The sequence below is a fragment of the Panthera tigris genome, chromosome D3 (genome assembly GCF_018350195.1).
Source record: "Panthera tigris isolate Pti1 chromosome D3, P.tigris_Pti1_mat1.1, whole genome shotgun sequence".
Classification (NCBI taxonomy): domain Eukaryota; kingdom Metazoa; phylum Chordata; class Mammalia; order Carnivora; family Felidae; genus Panthera; species Panthera tigris.
The window spans coordinates 6,525,292-6,545,881 of NC_056671.1; the positions used below are offsets into that span (position 1 = coordinate 6,525,292).

Genomic DNA, 20,590 nt, shown 5'->3' on the forward strand with positions numbered 1-20,590 from the left:
CCGGGTTGGGTGGCGGCTTTAGCAGTGCCTGTGGATTTTCTGACGTCTCGTAGTCTGATTGTACCCGGGACTCCCCCGAAATCCATTTCTCCACCTTTTCCGTTTTGTTGTCAGTGCTCATCTCTGGCCTTTGGATATCTGGCAGAGGTGGGTCTCCAGTTACACACCGCCCAACTGCAGGGACTTGATGGGAAGGAGAGAATTATCTGCATCACCCCATGACGCTGCTCGTGACCCCGCCCCGGGCACCAGGATGCTCGAGGCTGGTGGCCAAGAAGCCCAGGCTGCCGTTCCCCCCTCTCTTCCACTTGCCTCCTCTCTGCAGCCTGGGGTCCTGCAGTCCCAGAATTTGATAGGCGAGGAATCTCAGGTTTGGCGCCGAGAGCTCTGAGGTGGGCTTCTGAGATAAGAAAGCTCGTGTGTGTGCAGGGGGGTGTGGGGTTCTGATTGTCTCCCTAAGCAGAGGGAGCCCTGGGCAGTGCCGGGCGCATCAGCCTCCGTGATTGAAAGGACTGGGCCCCTTTGTCGAGAGAAGACTCCTTCAGCCCAGCGTCCCCTGTCCTGTCCCCTAGGCACAGCTAAATTTCTGGTCTTTGGCGTTGCTCAGGATGAGGCCAGGCCCTGTGGGTTTCCTGGTGAGTTTCCCAGGCGCCTCACCTCCTCCCCGACTGGGCTTCTCCCTGCAGGATGCTGACTCGTGCTTCCTGGTCCCCGACACCCTTCCGTGTGCCTAGTGAATCGTCCCTCCTCCTGCAGCAGGACGTCGAGGGAGCCTTCTGACGCAGACCCACAGGTAAGGACCGCCCACTGGCTTTGGAGTTTGGGGGAGCTGGGGCTCGCTTGCTATTTCCTCTTTCTTAAACATCTGACTTTATCTGATTAATGGGGTAGATTGTATTAATCGATCCTGCTTCTTGCAAATATTGATTGCTCACTAAGTAGGTAGGACTGATGTTCTGTCTCTGGTTCCTTTAGATGCCAGATATGATACAACCCCCCTCTGGTGGCCCTTGTGACTCTCCACTGTACAGGGCACCCTGAGGGACTTCTCTTCTCTTCTCTTGGACCCCCTGGCCCAGCCTGGGCTCCCCACCCCCAGGAACTACGGCAGGACAGGAGTTTCAGGATTCCTCGGCCTTGGCAGAGGGCAGGGGCTGGGCACTGCCTCTCGGCGTTTCCCATGAGCTGTGATTGGCGACATGGGAAAAACCTTGTGTGTGTTTTCACGTAGACATTTCCCTAGATGAGAAACCGAGCAGGGGCTATGGCGTGTCTGAGGTCCTCTCTGGAGTCAGTGGCAGCCCCAGGACTAGGGGTGGAGTCTCCCTGTGCTTAGTTCCTTCTCTCCTTCTGCCCTGGATCCTCCTGGGCTTCTTGTCCATCCAATTCCATTTCCTGTCCCCGGGTCTCTGGCACAGGCCTCTGTCCGTCCCCTTTTTGTCATGCCAAGGCCTTCGGGGGGTAGAGCAGGTAAAGTGGTGTTGCCTTTTCTTGTTCTAAACTCCAACAAACACTTCTCGCTGGACACTATTCAGCTAAACACGCTGTGAACACACTGGCCCTGCTGAGCACACAGGGTCCATTATGACCCCGTTTTCCACGAGGAAGCTGAGGCTCAGAGATGGCAAGTGTCTGGCTCAAGGTCACCTAGCAAGTCAGTGGTGGGCTTGGGATTGGACCCCAAGTCTAGACCCTGAAGCACATGACATGGTTTTCCAAATATGGCATGACTTCCCCAAAAGATGGGGTTCAGACTGTGCCCTTCCTTGCGGTCTGGCTCCACGTCAGTCCCTTGCCTCCCCTGGGCCTCTGCTCCTTGCGGCGGAACAGGGCAGGGCAGACAAGGCCTCAGCTGTGTCCCCCTCACTCCTGGGTTTCCATGTTGGCACCGCAGGCTGTTTTCTCTGTAACTGCTCATTCTTTCCAGTTGCTGTAAAAAGGCCTCCAAGTGCTAAGAAGGGAGAGTGCTCTGTTGTATTTTTGTTTTGTTGTCTTGTGTTAATTCACTGTGTGAGAGTCTCGGAATCTCAGCTGCCAGGGTGGGTCTGGGGGAGGGCTGGCAGGGGAACACAGGCCTGACCCTGAGCCTCCCCGAGGTCGCTCATCATCCTGCTGTGTCCTGCTGGCCTGCGGGGCCCTGGCGAGCCCTTCTCTGCCTGTGAGGCCTGAGCTCTGACGACAGCTTCTTTGCTTCCTGTTTCCTTTTCTACCAGAAGGCAGTTCTTTTTCCTTCCTTACAACTGCATTCCCCACGTATGTGGTTTTAGAGATGGTGGCCTTGTGGCCACCTGATCTGGGAGGGGAGACCCTCTTAACCCCAAGAGTTCTCCAGGATTCCTGCGCTTTACTCGTTTATCCCGTGAATAGTTACTGCGTCCTTCATCCATTTAGACCAGGTACTGTTCTAGGTATTGGGCGCACAGCCGTGAACAGAGAGATGGGAGTCCTGCCCGCGTGGAGTTAGGCTCTCGTGCTTCAGGAACACTCCCTGCCCTACGGTCTCACCTCTGCTCTTTGCACAGGGGAAGATCGTGGTTGCGCCTACCCACCTCTGAACTCCCCCTGGGAGTTTGTGGCCATGACAGGCGTCAGGACCCCTGGGCCCTGGCTGGCAGGAGTGTGTGGAGGGGGTGATGGGGATCGGCAGGCAGCCCTTACCCAGTGGCTGAGAATGTGAAATCCCCTCCTCGTCCCCACAGTGGGGTGAGGAAGGAAAGGGCTTAAGGAACAGGGTCTATTTTTAGAGGAGCTCTTGCTCCAAAGGAACAGGAGCCCTTCCTTCCAGAAGGTGGGGGTGAGGTGGGTGCAGGGCAGGGGGCTGCTGGAGTTGTTTTCTCCGCTTAGCCTGCCTGTGTTCTTCATCTGCTTGACTTGGATGCAGGGCCGTCCGCAGAGAGGGTTTGCCTGAAAGAGGCAGGGGGAGGGGGGCGTCCCAGCTGGGGGACAGCATCTGCCCTCAGGCACCCACCCAACCCGGGGCAAAGCTGAAGACGTTTGCCATGAGCTGAGCCCGTGGGCAGAGCTTCTAGCATTTGACCTTAACCTCCTCGGATGGGGGCCTGGGGTGGGGGAGGGTCCGCAGGCACAGGTTCAGGGTCCTCACTTCCTTCCTGACTCCCCACACTCGCAGGGAGGGGCGCTTCCTGCCATTGTCTCTGTGAGGCCTCAGCAAGGTCACTGTCTCCTGAGGAGGAAGAGGGCGGATGTCACCAGCAGGACCTCAGCCCACAGCAGCACTGACACACATGTTTTGTCCCTGCCACCCGTGCTGGCCTCCCAGCCTCCCTGCAGCCCAGGACACAGGCCACAGGCAGGGTAGGGGCTCTTCTCCTTCACCTGCAGAAGCTTAACCCTGCCCGGAGCCACCCTAGCGGCTGTCCCCTCAGGGTTTAGGTCGGTGACGATCCGTGGCTGCAGCCAGCTCGCCTGGGCACAGAGAGGCAGGAGCTCGAGGTCAGGAGGCAGGGCCGTGGGACACCGTGTTGTGTCCTAGAGCAAGGATGCTTCCCGCTTCCTGTGTTCCTTTGCTGTCCCCCCACAGTGCTTGGGAGAGAACTGGGTGAGATCCGAGTCCCCCTCCTGTCCCCTCCTGACTTCCCTCCGCCATATTTCTTTTTCTTATGTGGTCCCTTGACACGCAGCCAGCCCTGCCCGGCACCTGGGCCGGAACGTGGAGGGGCTTTCAGCAGAGAGATCTCAGGAGCCTCCCTGCCCACCTACGGCCTCTCTGCTCTTCCTCAGCTCAGGGGCCTCTGGGAAGCCATTCCCTGGCTTTGCCCGCTGACTAGGTGGTGCGCGTCTTCCCGAGAGCATACTTTGTTTTCATCCAGGTGGCAGAAATGCGTTCCTCCGGCTCCGTGTCGGGTCCCTGCTCCTGGTCACCTGGGGAGGTTTGCACAGGTGCACCGTGGCTCTCAGAGAGCCAGGCTGCAGTGCACTCGGCTCTCGCACTCCAGGGTCGGCAGAGCCAGGGTGAGAAGCCGGCTCAGCCTCCTTCAGGCCGCGTGAGGCCAGGCTGTGGCCCTGTCTCAGCCTCCGTGGTCCCGGCCGGGGCTCCCCCGGAGTTCTGCCCGCAGGCTCTCGGCACTGGCGGCACCCCACTTCTGGCTGCCTTCTGTTCCCTCTTTCCCCATCTCTGACTTCACTCGGTTTTGAGGATGGGCCCACTGCTTGAATTTCTTGCTCTTCCCCACGTGGTCGTGCACTGACAGACGCCATGTGTATAAGGAGGCGTCTGGAAGCACTTGCTTATGAACTGACCCTCAGACCCACCGGGACCAGGTCCAGTCAGTGTTCTCTGGGTCATTTCCGTGCTTTGTTCCTCCCCGCGTTTCCTGAGCCGCAGACCTGCCTGGAACAATCACTTTGATTCCTGGAGACAGTGTCCAGAGCTTGGGATTCTCAGAGGGACTCCTGAGATGATGCCATTCAAGCTGGAGGTTGTGTGGCCCCAGACTGTTCATTTTAACAGCACGATGGAACCTGCAGATGATCGAAATGTATTCATCCAATGCATTGTAGTCATATGTTCACTCAATATTTAGTGAGTACCCACGATTCTGAGAGCTGGGTATAAAGGAATAATAAAACATTTAAAATGCTGGCCCTCCTGGGCTTATAGTCTAGTGTGGGTATACATACAGTAAACAAATAATGCAGCAAACTATGCAAGACTGACCGATGGGGATCAATGCTAAATTAATGCTAAATGAATGACAAAGCTTCTCAAGTCAGGACGGTTAAGCAAAGGCCTAAAGGCAGCGAAGGAGAAAAAGCCAAGAGGTTATCTGGAGGAGGAGCATCCAGGCAGAGGAGACAGCCTGTCCAAAGGCCCTGAGGCAGGAGCTTGTCCGGGATGTTCTTGAAACTGGAGAGAAGGAGGGAGGGGAAGGGGCTGGAGAAGAAATGAAAGCCCACATGCAGCAGGTCTTTGGAGGTCTTATTGAGACTTTGACTTTGAGCTAGATACGGTGCTGCTGAGGAGTTTGTGCCCAGGAGGGCCAGGCTCCCACTGAGCTTTAAAAGGATGGTTTCTGGCTATTGTGCTGGGAATGGACTGGATGGGGTGGAGGGAGGAAGAGGGGAGGCCAACGGGGAGACTGTTACAAGGGCCCGAGGTGGCAGGCCCTGGACCAGAGGGGCTGCGATGGAGGTAGTGAGGGACTTGGGCTCCAGGCATGTTTTAAAGGTAGGGCCTCAAGGAATCTCTGAGGAACCGGGCAAGCCCTGTGGTGTGGACTTTTAGAAAACAGGTTCTCACAGACTTGGAAGGACTCAGGAGGTCAGCTTTTTTTGCTTACCGTCTGGGGAAACTGAGGACCGGTGAAGGAAGTCACTGCCCAAAGTCACAGTGCAAGCTGGTTAGTGGCAGAGCCCAAGACTCAGGCTTCCAGCCCCAAGTCCAGTGTTTTTGTAGCTGAACTGATGGACAGCTCTGGGCGGGGGACGTGCAGGGGTTCGAGGGCTCAGGGAAGGACTGGCTGTGGACCCTGCTGCTGAGTGTGGGGTCCTGGCAGACTGCACCGGCGGGCAGGAATTCAGGGCTCTGAGAGCTGAGAGTTCTGGGTGCCCTGGGCCTTGAACAGCTCTCTCTGGGATGGTGTTTTGACTTGGTCGGACAGAGGTCTGAGTTGGTTGGCCATGTCTGAGCTCTGGGGCAGATCAGTTGGTGCTCTCGTGCATTTTATTAACACTTTATTGAGCTTCTTCCAAGTGCCAGGCCAGAGATAAGATGTGCTTGCTCTCGAGGAGCTAACAGTTCAGGGGAGACAGACAGGTGAACCCACATGCCCCTGGGACAGTGGCAAGCTGTCCACACTGGGGGGATCTCTATCCACGGTCAGGCCGGGCACTGAGCAGATTCTTCAGTCTCCAGATACCCCAGAGAACACAAGCCAGAGGCCGTCGGTACACCAAGGGGGTCATGCTAAATCCACAGTCCATCTCTTGTAACAGAGGGGGCAACGAGGGTCGGTGGGGCTGGGATCTCAATGCCCTACAGCTGTGTCACCTAGAACAGGTTTCACTTAAACTGTGACGACCCAGTGGCACCCTGAACTTGATTATACTCCCTGGGAGGCAACCTTGAATTTCATCGCTGGGACTTCCTGTGTGCCTCTCTGTGAATAGGGCTGGTGACTTATTTTTAGCTTGCGAGCCTGCTCTAATGATGAACTTTAAGTCACTTGTGACCTTCGCGATGCAGAACAAGGCCTGTGAAGTTCCCGGCTCTGCACAGGGGGGTCTGGGCGTTGTCTTTGGACTCCCCAGCATGAAGGTAAAGACAGATTTTGCTTTGGCTCTCTTTGGTGAAGCTGAAACTATAGGCCAAAGGAGGGAAACCCAGTTTGATTTTTCTTTCGGCCTTTTAACTTGACCTGTCCCCATCACAATAAATGTACCATCGAGGAATGACAGCTTGGAAATTGCTTCCATTGATTGATTTTCAGCTGTCTCCAGAAACGGTTCTCATTGCCCTGTGTTCTGGTTAGCGCCCTGTGACCACGGGTAACAAGAGTGTGGTGCCCAGAAGTGGGAGATCCGGCCACATGCTGAAGAGAGGCATGAGCCCCAGTGGGCTCGGTGTCCAGCCAGCCTCTGTCCTTCTGTTGGCGTCGTCCTCAGAGGCCAGAGGAGGTGCGAGGACGGCAAGGAAACCAGGCACAAGCTGTTGAGTCCCTTCCTTCCCTACTGTGGGCTGCAGCCTGTCTCTGGGCCTGTCTGCCCTGGGCTGACATGGCTTGACAGGGGATTTCATTCCTGCGGTGCTTCTCACGTGTAGACCCCTTGTCTAGGACAACTGAGGTTGGGTGCTGTGCCCACAGATCGGTGGTGGGTTTCGGGATTCACGCCTCCCCTCTGGGCTCAGTCTCCCTGAGAAAAGGGGGTTTGTCGGCTTGTTCTCATCGAGCAGCTTTCTGGGAGGTGGGTTCCCAGATGGGAGGCATGGCCTTAGGTTGGGCCATCATTTATCTAACATGTATTAAATACCTTCTGTGTGCCTGAGCTGTGCTATGTGCCAGAAGTAAAAATAAATCCAAGTTGTGCTTTGACGGGGGAGAACCATGCCTCCCCTCTTCCCTCTAGATGAGCTTTGCCCTTCTAGGCCATGCACTTTGAGTACTAAAGCCATCGGCTCGTGCTGTTTCCTGTGCCTTTCCCCCTTCTCCGTCTGGTAAACTCCTGTGCGTCCTTCAAAGCCCAACCCAAATGCCCCCTTTTCAAGTTACAGATACTCTTGGGAGATATGGTGCACCCACTCCCTGGTGCTTTGCTGTGAATGAGTTTATTAAGTGGAACCAAGTGGGTGAGGATGAGATAAGATGGCATCTCAGCAGGAAGGACATCTCTTACAGCATGAGTTGCCCCAGGGCCAGCCCATCCCATGACCCGCGCTCTACTCCTGCCACAAGGGGATATCTGAGGTCAGGGACATGTTTTCTTCAACCACTAAAGCATTTCACAAAGATGGCCTAGATTTGAAAGGACTGACGGGAGGAAAGAAAGCAAATGAGAAAACCAGTGTAGAGCATCTCACATGTGCCTGGCACTTAGTAGGTGCTTAATACACACAAGTTCCTTGCCTAACACAAACAAGCAGAGTTGACTATAGATCCCAGGGCTTACAGCTGCCTAGGGACCGCTAGCTGTGCCCCTAGTTGGCAGAGCTCTCTGATCCAGATCTGTGTGGGGCTCGGAGCACATGAGCAAATGGTTCCTTCTGTCTGTGAGGTCAGGAAAGGCTCCTGGGGCTGGGGACCCTTGGAGCTGTGGAGGCAGAGTGTGAAGGAGGGTGTTTAAGGATGCACCTGCCCCAGATGAGACGGCCTGAGTCCCCTCTTTTACACAAGAATGGCCCATGCCGTGCCAGCTCCTAAGCTCTGTGTATGACACAGGAAGCTGGGGACAGGCCTGGCTGGGGACGTGAACAGCCAGCGGAATGCCACAGTGTGGCCGCCAAGCCTGCCCAGCCTGCCCCCCCCCCCCGCCCCCGCCCTAGGCAAGAGGGACTCCCCCTGCTCTGTCTCCCCGAGCATGCTGGGCTTGTACGCTTCTGGTTTTGTACTGCTTGGTGACTTTTTAGCAAGCAGCTGGGCCGAAATATAATTTATGGAGCTTACAATTCCCCCATTTAAAGTGTACAATTCAATGAGATTTCATATATTCGCAGACTTACGCAACCATCAGAGATTTTTGGAACATTTTTATCACTCCAAAAAGAAACCCGTACTCCTTTGCTGTCACTCCCCTTCCCCCACCCCCTGGCAGCCACTGATCTGCTTTCTGTCCCTATGGATTTGCCTGTTCGGGACATTTCGTGTAATGGGATCGTACACTGTTTGGCCTTGAGTGACCAGCTTCTTTCACTCAGCATCATCTTTCAGGATTTATCCGTGCTTCTCTTCTATTTTTGGCTATTACAAATAACGCTGCTGTGAACACTCATGTACAAGCGTTTGTGTGGACTTCTGTTTCATTCCTCCTGAGTATGTACTGGGGAGCGGAATTGCTGGGTCATATGGTAACTCAATCTTTAACATTTTGAGGAGCTGCAGGCTTTTCCAAAGCAGCTGTCCCATTTTACAGTGCACATTAAAAAAAACCTTTTTTAATGTTTATTTTTGAGAGAGAGAGAGAACGAGAACAAGTGGGGGAGGGGCAGAGAGGGAGACACAGAATCCAAGCAGGCTCCAGGCACTGAGCTGTCAGCACAGAGCGCAACTCGGGGCTCGAACTCACCCACCTCGAGATCATGACCTGAGCCGAAGTTGGACACTTAACTGACTGAGCCACCCAGGCCCCGCCCCCACATTTTAAAAAATACTGACAGACATGGAGAGTTGGGCCAGAATGGGCGAGGGCTCCTACTGGGAAGGAGGGAGAGGGTAGGTCTCCCAGGGGCTAAAGATCCATACTGGGTGGAGGTGTCAGGGACCAGCCCAGAGGCCCTGTCAGAGAACGCCCCACCCAGGCCACAGATACAGCCACAAGGATGCCGAGTGAGCCTCCTCAATCCCATTTGCTCAAAGGCTCTGCTCCTGAGATCTGCGATGGGGCCCAGCCCTTCTTAGTCTGACTCCATCTCACCACCCTTGACCCTGCACTCCTACCACTGCCATTCCCCAGTCAGACCATGCACTTTGAGTACTAAATCATTGGCTCATGATACTCCCTGTGCCTTTCCCCCTTCTCTCCTGGTAAACTCCTATGCATCCTTCAAAGCCCAACCAAAATGCCCCCTCTTCTATGAAATCTTCCCCATCAGGCTATCAGCTGGTGCCTTCTCTCTATTCCAGCTGCACTCTGTTCCTTCCTCTATTAATACATCAGGTGCTCAAATGAGCGCCTGTCCCCTATCCCAGAAGGTGACTTATTCCAGGATGCTGAAACTAAGGACCAGGAAAGGCCCACCGGTTCCCCTAAGGTGCCTGCTCTTCTTCCCTGTCTGGCCAGGCTGTCTCCGAACTGTCCTCCCTTCCAGGAGGTGGAAAGTGGCTGGGTAAGCTGGAGACCGTGCACATACTTCCACTGTGAGCTGAGTGCCTGTGTCCGGGTGGGAGGGGGTGAGGCGGGAGGGCGTGTCCCTGCAACCTTGGTGCATGGGTGACCTGCTTTTTTGTGAGCGCGTGTCCGGGAACCTGCAGAGCCCTCCTGCCCGCTCCCTTTGAGTCTCCGTTCTGTCTCTGAGCCGATTAACACGCTGACGTCCATCAGGAGATCACGTCACTTTTGGTCTCCCTGTAGCCCGGCAGCTGAGATGTATTGTTCGGTACTCGTCCACCGCACCACTACAGAGGGCCGTGGCCGGCAGGGAGAGAGGGATTATGTTGTTCCCATCTGGCTTCAGCTGCCTTGCCGGCCCATCCAGCTGTTCCCTGTTACCCACTGCCAAGCAGCAGATGCCGGGGGTGAGGTCAGCCTGGGAGCTGGGGACCTGCCCATCATCTTCACGTGAATGTCTTCAAGGCTATTTCTGGCTGCACCATTATCCCAACGGCTTCGGGGGATAAATATAGACACGGATTGAAAAGCCCCAGTGGCAGGCAAGCAGGCAGGCAGTGCTGGAGAGTGTGCGGACGGGGTACTTGGCTATAAATAAGTCTGCTAGAACACCCCCCCAGCCACGCCGCCACCAGCCGTGTGTGGAAAGACAGATTTCCTTGCCGACTCCGTCCCAAAGCCCACGTGTGCCTGGGGGCCCCGGGGGGCAGAGGAGGGAGAGGGGAGGATGCAGGTGTGTCGGGACCTCGTGCAGATGGGCTGGTTGCTGGGAGTCGCTCCCCCGTAGCGCTCCTTAGAGTAGCTTGCAAAGGGGAATGGCCAGTGGCCCCCGCGGGAGTCCTAGGGACAGCTACGCGGAGGGACAGGATGTTGTGCTAAGAACCGTGGTCTGGTTCAGCTCCTCTCCTCAGCTCAGTCTCCCCAAGGCCTGGTTCCTGTTGCAGGGCTGCCCGCAGACAAGGGCTGGGCCTTAGGTGGTTCTGGGGCCCGGGCGGCAACGAGGCTTTCTCAAGCCTCATGCCCGTCTCCTCTTCTGCTTCCTCCCTGCCTGGATCCACCCTCCTGACAAGAGCACAGCTTTGTTTATCTTCTGCTTCCCCTGTCCTCACTGCTCAGTCGAGGGAGTGACCCTTGTTTAGGCTGGCGTTGCAGGGGAGGGGTCCAGTCGCTCCCTGGACCTTTCCCTTCCTCTCTCTTGTCTTCCTTCCTGCCCATTTCCCCACTGCCTCCTCCTGGGCGGGAGCAGGTAGCTGGGGCTGGCGTAGAGTGAGGAACAGGACGCGTGCCCGAGAGATACTTCTCATGGACGAGGAGAGTAGTCGGTAAGCTGGCAAGAATCCTGTGAGCTCCCCGTGAATAAAATATTGTTTCTGTGCAATCACCGAGCCAGGGAAGCGGCTTCCCGTGAGCCCGCTCGCCTCCTGTGGCCTTGGCCAACAGAGGCTGAGAGCTGGAGTGTGCGAGAAGAGCCGGTGCGGGGAAGAAGTCACACTTGGTAACACTGCCTGCATAGACCCTGCCCGAGGGCTTGCTGCCTGCACATGGGGAGTGGGCAGCTGCTGCGTGGGGGTGTGGCCAGGCCTGCAGAGGAGGAGGGGCTATGCCCCTGCCCCACGGTTATCCTAGAGATCCTAGAGCTGGTGGCTTTAACCCCGAGTGTGGGCAGGGAGCTGAGATGAACTGTCTGATGAACCCCCACTCTCAGGAGCTCGTTGGACACTGGACGGGACAGGGTCTGCCCAGCGTGGTGATGGTGCTACACGCCTGTGGGGATGGGGCAGGGAGCCCAGGGAGGAAGGTCTCGGGTGCTGGTACTTGCACTCACCCCATGCAATGCCAAGTTCACCCCACAGCTGAGGTGCGGTCGGCATAAGCGGGGAGGGCCTTCCCTGCAGAAGGAACAGCCTACGCAAAGGCATGGAGGCACGGTGGGTCCCACTGTGAGTCTGGTTAGGGGGTGTGCTGGGAGGCCAGGCAGGGTGGAGGGAAGGAGCCAGGTGTGTGGGTGGTCGTGTGCTGCTTAAGGAGCGTGGATGTCCTCTTGAGAGCTGAGGGGAGCGTGGAGGGGCTTTTATCCCGGGAATGTCACGCTCTGATGCGGGTATCAGAAAAGGGCTTCATCTGGCTTCGTGTGGATGACAGGTCGGAGGCGGGGGGAGGAGGGGGCAGGCTGATGGCAGCGTCCCGATATCTTGCTTTGTCGAGTGCATACCTGAAAGATTTTTTTTTTGTTTTTAACTGAGCCTGTAAAACCGGGATGTACGCGTGTGGGTGCACGCCCGAGAAAGTGGGATTTCTCAAGATGGCAGTGCTGAGCTGCGGTCCGCAGACGCCCGGCGTGAAGCCACCATCGGCTCCCCTTGTCACCGGAGGGGTGACTTTGTCCAGCAGGCTTGGCCCCCTGCCAGTGACCCGGGTCTGGAGCCAAGATAACTGACCCCAAGGGTCTCAGCCCTTGACCTGGGGTTCCCTGGAACCCCGAGTCGGCTGGCTATAAAGAGATGTCAACGTGTGCCTCTCAGCATCCTCTCCGCCTCTGCCGCTGCTCTCCCCTCCTTACGCTAGTGCTGAGTGAGTCTAGCACCCCAAAAGAGAAGTATCTCTAAAGTGTTGTTTGACAAAAAGATAAACATGTTTGCTTAAGCGAGCCACAGGACCCAGAAGTTAATCTGGTCATGTAAATATTTTCATGTATTTACGATTCTGCGGGTGTATTTTGATAGAAGAAAGGAGAGATTTGTGTGGCCCTGACCCTGCCTTCGGGGAGAGGGTGTGATGTTGACTACTGAGTGCATGAGTCAGAGGTCCCACACTGCTCTGGAGCCCTGCTGTCTGTCTGCAGGGGCTGAGAAGATCAGAGCCAGGACGCTCCCAAAAGCCACGCAAGGCCGGGCGTTTCTCTGATGGGGCCCGGAAGGAAGTCGTTTCTGTCCTCAGCAACCCCTCGGACACAAAACGTGTGGGTCCTTCACGCCAAGCAGTTCTCCGGTTCTCCGTGGACACCAGCTGTGCGTCCTGTGTGTCCGTTCCATTCTTACACTAGCGCCCCCCAGTTGGCACGGACCCCATGGGTTAAGGGCTCGGTCCCACAACTGCCTTCCATTTCAGATGCCTTTCGATCCCAAGTGACGGGTCCTGGGTTCCCCGCTCTTCTGTCCAATCTGGCTACAAAGGCGGGCTTCCCATACACCCCTCTCTCCGCCTCCGGTTGGATCATTTGCTAGAATGGTTCGCAGAACTCAGGAAACGTTTGCTGATGTTTGTTGGTTTATCATAAAGGGTGTGATAAAGGACACAGATGAACAGCCCGATGAAGAGGCATGCAAGGTGAGGTCCGGAAGGCTCCCCACCTCAGGAGCTTCTGTCCCTGTGGATTCGGAGAGTGCCACCCTTCCAGATGTCAACCTGGAGGCTCTCTGAACCTATCGTTCGGGATTTTTATGCACAGATGATTCCATCGTTGTCACTGTGGTTAGTTCAGGCTCTAGCCCCTTCTCCCCTCCTGGGGGTAGGGGAAGGGGTGGGTAGGGGCTGGTCACTGGGGCTTCCTCTGGGGAGCTCAGCCTCCAGCTCATTAGCATACAGAAGACACTCTTGTCATTCAGGAAATCACAGGAGTTTTAGGAGCTCTGCGGAGGCCAGAAAAGGAAGCAAAGACCAAATATGTATTTTCTATTATGTCACAAGATCATAGGGAAACTGATCCCTGAGGAGGCTGGGTGAAGGGACGCGTTCAGAGGCACCCAAGGGACGCAGCAGCAAGATCCTGGGCTTTCCCAGGGCCGCACCCAGACCCACCGGGCCCTCTCGGGTCTGTCCTGGCACCTGTGGAAGGCACTTCCTTGCAGGCCCAGGAAGGTGGAAAGCTGAGGGCCCTTGCTTGGCCCTTGGGGACCCCCAGAGGTGCTCCTGGACCCTCTCTGTCTTGCCTTGAGCCCTGCCCTGCGGCCATCCAGCCCTTGCTGGTGGACCTGGCTCAACCCTGCTCCCTCACCCACCTGCTTCCTGTTAGGCCTCCTGAGCAGAGCAGAGCAGGTGGCCTGTGCCCGGCTCGTGTGGTCTGGAAGGCAGGCCAGTGCCGGGCTGAGGTCCTGAGCCTTAGAGACCCGGTGCTGTCACCCTGGGAGCCTTATCAGTCAGACTCTGCAAAACGGGAATGTCACCTCCTAGAGTTTGAGGGAGGGTGAAAGAAAGCGCATCCGGGTAGGCGAGCTAACTAATGCGCGTTGCTTGCCTTACCCGCCCTTTTCAGCTGCCCTTTGAAGGAGATGGCGGTGGCACAGACGCAGAAGCGAGGCCCAGGGAAGTGCGCGGAGAGGCCCGAGCGGCTTCCCTGTGCCTCCTCAGCTCCGTTCCCCTGATGGGTCACCTGAGCTGAGATGGCCCCTCGGGATGTAGCGTCGGCCTGGGTTGGCAAGGCTGAAAGGAGATAAGCGCCCCTGAAAGAAGTCACCTGGCTCCGTAGAAAGCTTGTAATGTGGGCAGAGGCAGCCGCCGCATGTGGCGGGGTGAAACCTGGCCTGTTTGACGGTGTTTTGGGGTGCACTCACCCCGACCAGGCTTTCACGTCCTCCCCATCTGCACTGGGCCAGCTGCAGCCTCAGACCCCAGTCTCTGGCCGGGGTCGCAGGCTTTGTCCTTGAGATGACCAGGTGCCGACGGGGTTCGGCTCTGCCTCTGCAAACTTCGGATTCCTCACCGTGGACCCCGGTCTTCTCTGGCCACTGTCCCCCAGCTGGTGCTGGTGGGTGGGCGTTGGGGGAGTGGGGCTTGTCCAGGGTGCCTGGCCCCTGCCCCAGAATAATACACACTTTTCATTCCTCTTGGCATCAGGCGTCATCACTGCTGTCTGTGGCTGCTGTTGGTTTAGCAGAGGTGAGAGAGGCACGGCCAACCTGTAGTCAGACCCTGTTCGCCCACAAACCAGCTAGAGGTCAATGTGTTGTTGCCTTTGGTCTCAGGGTTGGGAACTTTAAAGATGGGGAGCAGCAGGGGCACCTGGGTGGCTCAGTCGGTTAAGCATCCGACTTCGGCTCAGGTCATGATCTTGCGTTCACAAGTTTGAGCCCCACGTCAGGCTCTGCGCTGACAGCTCAGAGCCTGGAGCCTGCAGCCTGCTTCAGATTCTGTGTCTCCCTCTCTCTTTCCCTCCCCCGCTCATTCTCTCTTTCTCTCTCTCTCTCTCTCTCTCTCTCTCTCTCTCAAAAATAAATAAACATTTAAAAAAAACTGGGAGCAGCCCAGGGCCAGGGCCACTACCGCCTGTTCTCCGGTTCCCCGGGGTGGGTGGGTGAGGAGAGCCGCGTCTCCTTGTTTTCCCTCCCAGTGCTGGCCCCGGAGGGACTGACGATCCCCTGAGCTGTGGTCACACTGGTGAGGGGGCTGCGGAGTGATGGACGGGGGCAAGGCTTGGGGGCAGAGCGAGCCTCCACTTAAGAGCCTCTTCCATCAGTTGTTAACGAATACTAGTCTGATTTTTGCATGTTTTATTTTTATTTATTTGCTTTCTTAAATATTTTTTTAATGTTTATTTTTGAGAGAGACAGAGAGCGAGCAGGGAAGGGGCAGAGAGGGGGACAGAGGATCCAAAGCAGATCTGAGCTGTCAGCAGAGAGTCGGACGCGGGGCTCAAACTCACAAACCATGAGATCACGACCTGAGCCGGAGTCGGATGCTCAACCGATTGAGCCACCCAGGGGCCCCATTTTTGCATATTTTAGATAACGGCTTTATGGAGATACAATTCACATCCCCTACAATTCACCCATTTGAAGTGTGCAAATTCAATGGTTTTTAGTACAATTGACCCTTGAACATCACAGGTTTGAACTGTCCACTTATACGTGGATTTTTTTTTCAATAGATTTGGGACAGGTCTGTAAATGTATTTCCTCTTCTGAATGTCTTAGTAATTTGTTTTTTCACTGGCTTCCTTTATTGTAAGAATACAGTATTTATTAATACATAGAACATATGCCAAATACGTGTTAACGGACTGTGAGATCGGTCAGTCTTGTGGTCAACAGTAGGCTGTTAGTAGTTACGTTTCTGGAGAGTCAAAAGTTATACACAGATCCTCAATCACTCGGGGTGGGGGGAGCCCCATAAGCCCTGTGTTGTTCAAGGGGAACTGTATTTTCCCGGATGTCTGTAATCATTGCCACGATGAGTTTTAGGACATTTTCATCACTCCTAGACACCTCCCCCTGTTGCTCCCTGAACCCCAGCCCCTGGCAGCCATTCATCTGTTTTCTGCCTCCATGGATTTGCCTGCTCCGGACATCTCATATAATGGAATCATACACTATGTGGCCTTTTGTGACCAGCTGCTTTCCCTGAGTGTCATATTTCCAAGTTTATTCATGTTGTAGCATGTGTTAGTGTTTCATTCTTTTTTATGGCAGAACGATACCCATTGTATGGATGGACCACATTTTGGTTTTCCATTTTTATTTTTTATTTTTATTTATTTTTAATTTTTAAAAAATTTTTATTCATTTTTGGAGGGAGACACCGAATCCGAGCTGTCAGCACAGAGCCTGGTGCTGGGCTTGAACCCACAGACCGTGAGATCATGACCTGAGCCAGAGTTGGACGCTTAACCGACTGAGCCACCCAGGTGGCCCGAGTTTTATTTTTCAAGAGAGAGAGTCAAGAGAGCAAGCAAGGGATACGGGCAGAGGGGGAGAAAGGGGGAGAAGGGGGAGAGAGAGAGAGAATCCTTTTTTTTTAATTTTTAAAAAATGTTTTATTTATTCTTGAGAGAGAGAGAGCACAAACAGGAGAGGGGGCAGAGTGAGAGAGGGACACAGAATCGGAAACAGGCTCCAGGCTCTGAGCTGTTAGCACAGAGCCCGACGAGGGGCTTGAACTCACAAGCTGTGAGGTCATGACCCAAGGTAAAGTTGGATGCTTTACCCACGGAGCTACCCAAGCACCCCAAGAATCTTTTTTTTTTTAAGTTTATTTATTCATTTTGAGAGAAAGAGCCGGGGAGGGGCAGAGAGAGACAGAGAGAGAGAGAGAGAGAGGATCCTAAGCAGGCTCCTGTCAGTTCAGAGCCCAACACGGGGCTCAAACCCACGAACCATGAGATCATGACCCAAGCTGAAATCGAGTCAGATGTTTAACCAACTGAGCCCCTCAGGCACTCTGAGGGAGAGAGAGAATCCTTTTTGTTTAATTTTTAAAAAACGTTTTATTTATTCTTGAGAGAGAGAGACAGAGCACAAACAGGAGAGGGGGCAGAGTGAGAGAGGGACACAGAATCGGAAACAGGTTCCAGGCTCTGAGCTGTTAGCACAGAGCCTGACGAGGGGCTTGAACTCACAAGCTGTGAGGTCATGACCCAAGGCGAAGTTGGATGCTTTACCCACGGAGCTACCCAAGCACCCCAAGAATCCTTTTTTTTTTTTAAGTTTATTTATTCATTTTGAGAGAAAGAGCCGGGGAGGGGCAGAGAGAGAGAGAGAGAGAGAGAGAGAGAGAGAGAGAGAGGGGATCCTAAGCAGGCTCCTGTCAGTTCAGAGCCCAACACGGGGCTCAAACCCACGAACCATGAGATCATGACCCAAGCTGAAATCGAGTCAGATGTTTAACCAACTGAGCCCCTCAGGCACTCTGAGAGAGAGAGAGGGAGAGAGAGGATCTTAAGCAGGCTCCATGGCCAGTGGAGAACTCGATCCCATGACCCTGGAATCATGACCTGAGCCAAAATCAAGAGTCAGACACTCAACTGACTGAGCCACCCAGGCGCCCCCCTTTTGCCATTATCAAAGGGTGATTTTCCATCTCAAGCAGAGTTCTGAGCTGCCGAGGGGATCGGGGGAACACTGAGTAGAGAATGTGAACAGCACAAACTGTGGCTTCCAAGAGGGGCGCCCGAGGGTGGAGGGTGTCCTTTCCCTGAGCAGCTGCCCGGGAGGGAGAGGGAAGAATTAGGAGACCAGGCGCAAGAGTGCCCGTTTCAGGTTTCCTGGTGACTTTTCTTTCCTGTTTCCGTGTGAGACAGGGAGATACTCTGCCCCAGCCAAGACGGTGGTCTCTCTGAAGGAGGCCTGGGTCCCACGGCTGGCACCCTGGAGCGTGTATGTCCCGAGGCCTTGCTTTGAGGTGGCCTCTACTGCCTCAGGGAGCCCCGCGGGCAGATCCAGAAGGAGCCCAGATTAGAGCCTGCCTGATTGATCACAACCCAGGGATTAGGGGAGGGCAGTTAAGCATTTGTTCAATCTTGCTCTAATTGTCTCCTCTTTTCGGACAGAATGACTAGTACTCCTCCTGTTTAAGGCTGTGCTTTGTGAACAATAGAGTCTTGGATTGAAAGGCACCATGCCTCTCAGCTGTTTGCAGGCCACACCTGAGCCGCGGCTGGTTCTGAGGTCCGGAGGTTACAGCCAGGGGTCCGGGGGTCGCAGGGAAGATTCTGTAGCAGGTGGGGCCTGCTCCACCCGCCCCCAAGTGTGAGTGCAGAGCACTGGCTGGAGGCTTTACTGTAGGGCCACGTCCGGGTCCAAAACTAAGCAGCAGGGCAAGGAGGCGCAGAGAAACAGCTCCCGGACCGTCTCCCAGAGGCGGGCGCCGCTGGACGCTTTGTGCGCTTTTTAAGTTTCACTCTCGCATCAGCCCCGCAAGGCGGGGGCGATGGCTGAGGGCTTCTCTGTGCAGGGCGTTCTCCCGGCTTGTGAGTGGATCGGGGCAGCTGTTACCCTCCAAGGCCGGAGTCCCCTGTGCACAGTGGGTGGCCCCGGGAGGACGGCTGGTCTTCATAGGAATTGCAGGCTGGTGGAGATGTGGGGCGAGGCTTCCTGGGTCTGACAGCCCAAGGCTCTGGGTGGCGGCCCCGCCTGGGGGTTGTAACGTCGCCGTCTTTTAAAATTGAGGCACCCGGCCATCTCAGTCGGTGGAGCACACAGCTCTCGATCTCGGGGCTGTGAGTTTGAAACCCCACGTTGGGTGTAGAGATTCCTTAAAAATAAAGTCTTAAGAAATAAATAAATAAAATATATCAGCAGGGCCGCCCCTTATGTTTGTTTGGCAGCAGGCACTTCTTGCATTTGGGCCTTAAACGGATGGTGACGCTGGCCTCTGTGTCCCCCCTGCCCCCCGCTCACCCCCACCCAGGCCTGTGCGGGAGAAGGGTAATCAGCATCGAGAACCACCACCCCTACGTGGAGAAGTTAGATTTGTGGACTTGATAACCTCCCTGTCCTCTGTGGTGTGAGGACAAAGTGGGCAAAGCTGAGAAGCCTCTGTTCTCTCCGAGACAGAAGGCAGCTCTCAGGCCGTGTGTTTCACCTGTGTCCTGCCTCTGAGTGGCTGTTCCCGGGGTCACGCATCACTCGGGCGCTTCTGGAAGCCCGTCTCCTAATGAGGTGGCTGCGGAAGGGGATCCTGCCGTGAAGTCAGGCACCTCAGAGCAGGTGAGGAGCAGGACCGAGTGAGGAGGCGCTCCTTGCTGTTTCTGCAAGGCCACTGGTGGCTGGCGGCCCGGCCCCATCAGCGAGGGGGTGACCGTGTGGGCCGCCTGCCCCTGTGCTGCTTCTCGGGAGCCTTCCTCCTGGGTGCCTACAGCCACCGCCCCCCCCCCCCCCCCCCCCCAGCGCTGTCCTCCCCGCTCCGAAGAGTCCCGGCAGGTTCCCGCAGGGAGCCTCGAGTCAGACACGAGTCTCGTGAGCCATTAGAGCAGCTGCTGGTGTTTAGTGAGTGTTGCCCAGCCCCCCGGGGCCCGTGCTGGACGCTTCTCTCACGTGATCTCATCTCATCTTCCCAATGACCCCACCAAGTCCGCACCGTGATTAACCTTATTTTGTGAATGTGGGAACACAGGGATGAGGGGACGTGGCGGGGCCCCACCGGCCTGGCTTTGGACTCCTTTTGGAGGCCCCGCTGCCCGGCGGGGGGCCCCTGGGGTCCCCGGGCAGGACACAGTGCCTGTCAGAGCTTCACTTTCTACATCTGTGGAAAGAAGAGGGACAAGCCGGCCTCCCAGCTCTGCCCTGAGGATAAAAGGACATGGGCTGGGACTAGCCTTATCAGTGTCCACGGTGGCCCCCTGCCGTCACAGCCCCGCCGACCTGTGTAGCCCAGGGATGTTGGGGAAAGGATGGAGCGTGACGGCCGGCCAAGGCACAGTGTGGCGTGTGCCGTCCTCTCCTGCGGATCTCTTGCTCTGGGAAGCCGGCCACCATGTCATGAGGACCGGCCAGCCGCTCTCTGGAGAGGTCCGGAGAGGTGGTGAGGAACTGAGGCCTCTTGCCCACAACCAGCACTAACTTCTTGGTCCCATGAGTCAGTTCCCTCACGAGTGGCTCTTCTGGCCCCAGTCAGGGCTTCCGATGTCACTGCAGCCCTGGTCAGCATCTTGGCAGTGACCTCCCGAGAGATCTGGAGCCCGAACCACCCAGCCGAACCGCTCTTAGGGTCTTGAGGCACAGAAACAGTATGAAACTAACGTTTATTGTTTTTTTTTTTAATTTTTTTAACATTTATTTATTTTTGAGAGACGGAGAGAGACAGAGCATGAGTAGGGGAGGGCCAGAGAGAGAGAGAGAGGGAGACAGAGAATCCGAAGCAGGCTCCAGGCTCCGAGCTGTCAGCGCAGGGCTCCACGTGGGGCTCAGAGTCCCGAACGGTGAGATCATGACCTGAGCCACAGTCAGACTCTTAACCGACTGAGCCACCCAGGCGCCCCATATGATTATTTTTTTATAAAGTTTATTTTGAGAGAGAGCGTGCACTCATATGCACACATGGCAGAGAGAGAGGGAAAGAGAATCCCAAGCAGCCTTCGTGCTGTCAGTATAAATCCCAGCGCGGGGCTCGAACTCATGAACGGTGAGATCATGACCTGAGCCACAGTCAGACTCTTAACCGACTGAGCCACCCAGGCGCCCTTAAACACTTATTGTTTTAAACAACTCAGTTTTGGGGTAATTTGTTACCCAGCCGTAGACACCCAACACACAGTGCCATACGTGCTCTTTCCTTTCTGATGTTTCTCTAAGTGTTCCCTGTTCGTGGGCAAATCTCGTCGTCTTTCCAGTGGCCACAAAGGTGCCCGTTGGTCGGCTCTCCCTCATAATTGCAGGTC

General features: G+C 55.6%; 1 protein-coding gene across 9 annotated transcripts in view; it reads left to right on the plus strand.

The window, feature by feature from the left end:
• PITPNM2 (phosphatidylinositol transfer protein membrane associated 2) overlaps window positions 1-20,590 on the plus strand; it is a 144,898-nt gene that overhangs the window by 32,866 nt on the left and 91,442 nt on the right. For 8 of the 9 annotated variants that reach the window (XM_042961785.1, XM_042961790.1, XM_042961789.1 and 5 more), the window contains exon 2: window positions 687-793. The gene's annotated coding sequence lies outside the window, so the exon portion shown is untranslated. Of the gene's footprint in view, window positions 1-686; window positions 794-9,532; window positions 10,824-20,590 lie in introns of those variants that run through there. The other variant, XM_042961787.1, reaches the window with a different exon arrangement.